At 40.7% G+C, this 8014-nt stretch overlaps 1 long non-coding RNA gene across 1 annotated transcript; it reads right to left on the bottom strand.

The window, feature by feature from the left end:
* Positions 1-6295: 6295 nt before the first annotated feature.
* On the bottom strand, positions 6296-7130 carry LOC119008146. Its single transcript, XR_005071334.1, has 3 exons — positions 7060-7130; positions 6588-6662; positions 6296-6354 (listed from the first exon to the last, which is right to left on the bottom strand). It is a non-coding gene; the product is annotated as an uncharacterized LOC119008146 (long non-coding RNA).
* Between the last annotated feature and the right edge of the window lie 884 nt (positions 7131-8014).

Here is an 8014-nt window from a genome sequence, read left to right as displayed (position 1 = left end):
CAACATCAACTGATGGGCTGTCATTGGGCTTTTGTATGTGTGAAACCCATCCATAAACAAGGAGGTTAACCTTTCCCACTGTGTCATACACAACTCGCAGGTTCTAAGTCTGAAGTGGCACACACTCCCTACTTTACATTGCATCACTCACTCAAATGCCGACAAACAGGTGCTTTGCAAACTGAGTGTAGATATCTTTATATTGCTGTTGTCAGTACAGTATGTGTCATGTCAAGTCAGTCATAAAAATCAGGAAAATGAAATATTAATCTTGGAAATAGTAGTTTGACAAAAACAAAATCAGATGATTTAAGCTCTGTGGAGATGAATCTGTTGTCCATAGCATTTTAAAGAATGTTTAAACATTGATTTTTCATGTATTTATTTGTAGGACTATTTCATTTATAATTCAATTATCATTTAATTTATATAAACCATGGAATCTCTGTATGTCTTTCCGTCTGTATGTCAGTCACATATCTCAGAAACAAGCACTGGCTTCATGGATCTGCAGACTGAAGCTGGGCTCACATGTGATCCCTCTCCTGTGTCACATAGGGACGATTGGCACGGTGCACCAACTTCCTGTACATGTCGCAGTGAGACAAATACAAAGCAGAGTGTTAAATGAATCTGGATGAGTGGAGAGAAGCAGTCAACACAGGTGTTCAATATTTCAGCGAGAACTGGAGGTGAGATTTTAGGTTTCTGTGAACAGTAGTATGCTAACTAATGTCAGCCTCAAGGCCTAGAATGTTTATTCTTGCTCGTCAGGAACTTCAGCTGCTCTGGGATTCTCATTTGTGGTTTGGGTCCGTTTTGGAGAATACCGATGCAATCATCCAGATTTTAAACAAATATCAGCCATGTTTGATATTGTCCAGGCGACCCTGATGAGTCTGCAAGCCAGCCAGGAGGCTTAAGGCTGGATCTGTAAACTCCACACCACACATGTTGTGATGCCAGAGAAGTTTATCTCACCTTTATGGTGGCATGCAAAGTGTTCTTTCAACAAAATGACACACCCAACACTGAAAACATGGTCCCAAATCTTCCTCACAACGTATGCTCGGGATGTGAGACAGCAGATCAGCCTTACTTCACTACTGAGAGATCACATGCTAAAGCCAGGCATTTTGTTCACAGTCCAAACAATTCCTTCTCATCTTCTCTAATCATCTATAAAAGCTGAAGGATAATGAGTTTGTAGGGAACAATACGGAGAGAAAATTATATAATTATAGTGTGGAAATAATCAGAGAAGTTAGCAGGTGTGAGCCTGGTGAATGTGGATTGGTTGTTTGTATGCTTTTCTATATGTAATTACCTATCAGGAAAATATAATTCTCCTCCCTTTGTCCACCTCCGACTTTTCAATTGCTGCTTTTCTATAGCTCTTATTATTCAGCCTCCTCTTCAAATATTCAATTATCATTAACCTCCATTTTCTGCGTGCCAATATGGAGGTCAGCTTTTTCTCTCAGAGGTCTCAGAGGGTCCTCCAGTTGTTGAATAACAATGAAAACATCTCAATTGGTTGCTATTATACTAATAGCTTCCTTGCCAGTGTTTACCATGTGTCACACGGGGTTAAAACAGCGTAAGAAAGTTTATTCAATTGGAGTCGAGTATTTAAATGAAGTTCATGAGGATAAATGCACTCGAGCTCACTCTCCACTCATTAAGCACCTCAACTTACTTGCAACTTTACTTAAACTGTCATTGGAAATGTAATGAAGTCCAGAGGGAGGAGCCCACTCAAATGAAGCTGTATTCATTGTTAGGACTGCCAGGCTGCATTTGTGGGGAATATTAGCATGACCTGGCTTGGGAAAAGGAGCACTGCAACAATATGCTGCTGTAGCCTCACTCATGCGGGAATCATACCTTACCAAATCAAGTCTTAAACAGCTCTATATTGAATGATTAGGAGAGAATAATATTCAATGTACTTCAGTCTGAGAGGGCTACCCAGCATGACACTTACTATTGTGCTGCTGTAGGTGTGGTCTTGGTGCCAGTGTAAGCAGCTACATAAGTGTTTTGCTGCCACAGCAGCTCTTTCATTAGGATCAGGGGCTGTGTGCTTTGTGCTACTCTGTGAACAGCTGAAGCACAGTCTGTCACGGCCGATGGTGCTCACTTGTCTGTGGCTGACAGGCTGTGTGCTTAGTGCTACTGAGTAAGCAAGCTGTGAACAACAGGCTCATGGCTGTATAGCTCGTTTATTAATTTTGCTAGGCATTTTTCACAACCTTGTGTGGCACTCATGTAAGGAAACACCTACTATTATTATGATGAACATGGGAACCAAATATCACTATTGTCAGTACTCACTGCTGTCAAGCTAGCATGTTTGTATTTGGAGATGTGGCTGCCCTTTGTAGGTAGCCTCTCCAAACTCTATGTACAATTGGATGGGCATATTACACCCTGAAACAGTAGCATATAATGATTTTTATTTTTTTCTTTGTCAGAGCATCTTATCATTTACCAACCTTCACTTCCAACTGGCCCTGGTGCTAATTTATTGATAAGGTCATTGACCCAACAAGAGTGGTGAATGCTAGTTAGCAGCTATGTACAGGAACACAACTTGGACAAACCATCTACAGAACTGCAGTAAAACTAAAATGTACTTGCTGATAACAAATATTTGGGATTGGCGATACTTCTTTACCTGTCATAGCATAGCGTTTTTCGATGTTCATAATGCTGTTGTGGATAGTCCAAATAGGAATGTGAAATAAATGTTAAAATGTATTGTAGCCAGTGACAGACTGGTAAACTGGCTTTTGGGCAGATGCCAGACAGGCTGTGAGCCATTTGGGCCAGCCAACCGCAGAGCGTCATGACTGTCACAGCAACGCTGCCCCAAAATTACTTCTCGCGGGGTGTCAATAATGTGATTATGCTAAATTACAACCAAATTTCTCCACTTTCTTCAGCCTTAACAGTACTGCAAGCTGATCAGTATTTACATAACATATACAAGTCTCTCTATCACAGTCATGGTTACCCTCTACAGTCTACAGTCACAAACTTTTACATTAGTCAGCATTGTTTTGTAGCATCTTATTCAGATGTTGAAAAATGGCAGGGTTTGAAATAAAACCAATCTACCTGCATGTTTTGTTTTTTTTTTATTTTTTTTTATTTGATTATTTGTTTGCAAAAGTTAAAATGAAGCAATGCCTTCTGGGATTTTCAAGACTGAATCAAGGGGACCGTGTCTACGTGCTTGTTGGAAGTTGACTGACACAAGGGGGGAGCGGAGAAAAGAGAGAGAAATCTAAGAGAGCACTGTTGGCTGATGGTGAAAAATGCTGCAAACTGACTAATTTGTTTTTAAAATCAAGTGAAGCTTCAGCTAGCACTAGTGCTAATACTGCTAGCACTAATGTTAGCGATACAGCTGAACAAGCACACCAGGGAGAAAGACAGGACAGTGAGGAATATGAGCAAGAGGAGGATGAAGAGTTAGACATGGATACAGAATGATGGTTAGACGTGGCTCTAATGATTTGCTATTTTTTATTTTTTTTTATGCACTGTTGTTGTGCATTTGAGTTTATGTTCACCATCACTGGGCATCAAAAGTGCATGCTCTTTACGTGCGTCAACAATTGCGCGTGCGTGCGTGGGCCGCTGGTGGGTGGAAATACCAGGGGCATTTTTTGTTCCCAGTCCGTCACTGATTGTAGCAGAACTACCACAGAAGTGATTTTGAGTACTTTACACTGGGATTACAGTACATATCTGTTGACCAATTTATCAAAGCATTACCATCACAATTGTGCAAGAGGGTTATTCTGAGATAAAAGTTTATTCTGTAGAATTACTGTTAAAATCTTAATGGCTATTTCATACCATAAAAACAGGAAAAAAAAAGGTTGAAAGGATGAAAAAACAATGGCGGTTTGCACCAATATTACAGGATTACTATGGGATCACTATATCAAACAAAACACAGAGTAGGATAAAAGCACAGCAGGCTGCAGCTTGAACTGCTTCTGACTGTTGATTGATCAGAGCAAATCCCCACACTTACATACTGACATAAACACACAGTTGCTACAGTTACCAAATGATTGACATATATAGAAGCCGCTTATAGTCACTGCTTCTTTAAAGATTGCTCTGTGTTCACGATCAGCAGATGGATTCATTAGTAGTTTTGCTTTTGAGATCATGCAAATATCGCATCCAGCTGCTATAATCAAAAATAGTCCGGTGGTTGGTCTGTTTGTGAACCCACGACAAGAATATTTTTTTTTAAAGCGGACTCAGTGGTCTACATCAGCCGTTTCCATCAGAGTTTGATTGACAACTTTCACACCAACCAAAACAAACACCACAGTGCAGGTGTGAGAGCACCCTGTTCTGTTCATCGTTCATTTTCAATAGATTCCCCAGTGGTATCCAGCCATGCAGATACAGAAGTGTTTTAGGTTTTTTCTGTCTTTGAGATGCTTGTAGGCCTGTCATGATAACAGTTTATTTTATTTTATTTTTTTTCTGGATGATAAATTGTCCAAGAAATTATTACAAAAAAAACAATAATATTGTCGTGTTCAGACCATTTCTTAACTAATATAATGATAATGGCATCATAATGCAAGTAGACCCTTTAAAAGATGAATTTACTTTTATTTCTAGAGAATATTTAACATTGGAATTGGAATGTGAAGAGGAGAATTTTCTTTTGTTTTTATTCCATCGAATCTCAACCAGCATTACCTCTGGCTTGCTACTTCTCATAGGGCTCTCATGCTGCACTCTGTGGTATGTCAGGTGCAGGGCCCTGCCTCCCCATCCGAGACAAATAGTGACTGACAAAAGGGTTCACGTGAGGGACACAAGGCCAACAAACCAGCATACAAATGGAAATTATCGAGGGCGGCAAAATTATCGAGTTCATTTTTATTCATTGTACGATTAATTGATTTAACGCGACAGGCCTAGACGCTTGCCTCATCCTTAAAACAAGTGGGATGTATAAGAAAATTAAATGTGTTATTTTTCACATTGAGGGTTATTGAATAGTGTTTTTAGATACTGATGGTAAAGCACAACGAAATAAAAAAGAAAGCTGTTGTCAACCTCAGCTCTTTTTTACTGAACGCATAATGCAATTAGAACAAAGAAGATTAGTTTTGATCAAAGTGCTCTCATTTCTTTCTTTCAATACATTTTTCTGTTGTTCTGTTGGCTCACTGCTGAGCAGCCAGCCCAGAATTCTGCAACTTGCTTTTCTTCTCAACTTCAAATAACTACTTTAAAGTTTGGAATACATTCAATATTCTTTCTGAACACACTCACGTGCTCATGAGTGTATCAGGGTTTACTTTCGCCTTTGAGCATACAGTGAAATTCAAAGCTTGAAATGTTTGGAATTAAAGTATGCGTGTGCTTTACACACATGAGGCCGGCTTTTCCTTGGTATCTCGTTTGGCTTCATTACTCAGTCTGCAAACCAAAACAACTGGAGTGAACGTTGCTCTTCATCACGCTGACACAAAGAGGCGATGGATCAAGCTGAATCCAGCAGAGACTGAGTCTTGGCCATTTAACAATAAGTCGTCCAGTATTCTCCTATGGTCCGCAGGGTGTCCGGGCCAAGGCAACACTCCCTGTAATTGAAAGTTGTTCCAATCCAAGCTGAGTTTCTCACGAAAACCACTAACGACGTCTGCCTTACCATCGATAACTCCTTTCTGGCTCCCTGCCCACACATCTGCGACTGCAGAGTCATTTTCGACGGCAACATCTCCTCGATCAATCAAATCATCAGAGCTAAGGTTTTTTTTGTTTTTTTTTCTGCCGAAAACTCTGTTTTGTTTTTTTTTCCTTCCATCACATCTCCTTCTCGGCTGGTGAAACTCTGATCCATTCCTTCATCACATCTTCAACTGACTACCACAAAAAAGTATTCTTTAAGGCGCATTATCCAAAGTCCTACGTAAACTTCCGCTCCTGTAATCCAGTTCCCAGAATGAATGTTGGGAATCTAAATGACTGAATACCACTAACATGTTAAAACCTCAGATTAATTTCTCTTCCAACTTTCCAACTATATCCGAAGGTGCAATATTATGTTACATGTTGCCGCATATGGTATGGTTTGATTGAGAATAAAAAAAAACTTGGTTCGAGTTGGGAAAAGATCATGTTTTGGATTAAAATACCTGTTTTTGTGGTGCACCTCAGTGGCTCAGTTGGTAGAGCGTGCATCTCATGTACAGAGGCTGTGTCCTCACCTCATGGCCCAGGGTTTGATTCCATTTTGTGGCCCTTTGCTGCATGTCATCCCCCTTCTCTCTCTCCCCATATTCCTGTCACTTTTCGCCTGTCCTATAACAGTCACAAAATGGCAAAAATAACATACATAAAATAATACCTTCTTTTGTGAACAGAAACACGCCTGCAGAGGTCTGGTTTCATACTTTCAGATAGCTTAGCTTTGCTGCCACCACCATGCCCGTGATGTCCTCATTTGAAAGTCAGCTCATATATATGTATGTGAACAAGTATTGTAGAAATGTCAATATACGTTTGATATGAATGACTGGTTTTCAGAAACCTACCAACATTATGCTGTGGCTTGCTCTTCCTTCCTCACCGACCTGCTCCTGCTGAGGACCAATTGGCATTCTTCGCAGCTGAAAGATGAAGCAAATGCTAAAACAGCAGTCCATCGACTGGCCACTTGAGGCTGGCTCCAAAACGCCCAGCTTTACAGCAGAGGTAAGCCATGTTTCTATCATTTTTGCCTTATAGAAAACATTTTATGCAGATATCAGACAAATAATATGGCTAGTTGTGTGGCTGATTGCAGGTTAACAGCGACTGTCCCTTCACTGCCATCTACGCATATGTACAGACAGCTGCTGGAGCTGGTGAGCTCTTGAAGAGACAGCCGTGGGCAGAGCCCCCACTTTCTAGATGGGATAGGTTCCTCGAGTCAAGGACAGCTATTATTATTATCATTATTATTGGTAGTAGTCATAATGATAGTAGAAGTAGTATTTAATGTTCAGGATTAAAAAGTGGATTCACCTTCATCCTTGCTTCTGAAACTGTTGGCACTTATCGGGTGGCAGAGGTGCTGAAATTCACTTCCATCTATGGTAATTTGTCCTTCTTTGACTGCTAAATGGAGGGAAATATACTTTTACTGTGACAAGCTGTGAAAAAGAAAAGTCAAAAATAGAGTATCTGATGACTAGCAACTCAGAAACAAACCTGAACACAATGCTGGCTATTTTGGGCAAACAAACCTGTGTTAAAAGTCCCATATTATGAAAAACATATTGTCTCTGGTCTCGATATATATTAACTGGTCCTGCCTGAGCCTGCCAACTCCCAGAATGAGGAAAGCAAACAATTCCTGCATGGTTTCTGCAGCCCACCTACTGGTAAAACGGCACTCCTGCAGGCTGTTCAGATTCAACTCCTTTCATTACATAACAAAAGGAGTCATTATCATAGGTCGGCCTCCTCTGCACGGTGATAGAAGATATCTAAGGGGGGGGCGTTCATCCACAAGGTGAAGTTCGGTGTGTCCGGCAGTAAGATAGCAGTGTTTCGCACTGTCGTCACCCAGAATTAGACATACAAGTAGCTCTGTTGTTGGTTGTATAAATCAATATCAGTGCCTATATTCTGTCCCAGCTACATAACAACAGAAGAGACAGTAGTTATGTTTCATTTTTAATGACAACGTGCCGGCTGCAGTTTGTGTTAGCTTGCACGTGTGTGCTAACCACTTCACATTGGACTGCTTCAGTAACAAGGGTCAGTACAAAGCTTGCTTTGCCTCGACACTGACCCTCGTAAAAGGATCAGTCCCAACCATACCGGACCCAGCAACTGCACCGAGCAACAGGTAAGTGTTGCTGCGGTTTGATAGTATTTACAGCTACCTACAAGTATGGTGAAGTCAGCTGGAAATTGGCTAACTAGTAGCTTTCGCTAGCTGTTAGCCATTAGCTACATGGTAGTAACTGTAACA

This window comes from Acanthopagrus latus, chromosome 18 (assembly GCF_904848185.1).
Source record: "Acanthopagrus latus isolate v.2019 chromosome 18, fAcaLat1.1, whole genome shotgun sequence".
In the NCBI taxonomy this organism is placed as follows: Eukaryota; Metazoa; Chordata; class Actinopteri; order Spariformes; family Sparidae; genus Acanthopagrus; species Acanthopagrus latus.
Note: the sequence above shows the minus strand (reverse complement) of the source record. Positions and strands in the feature narration are given on the sequence as shown.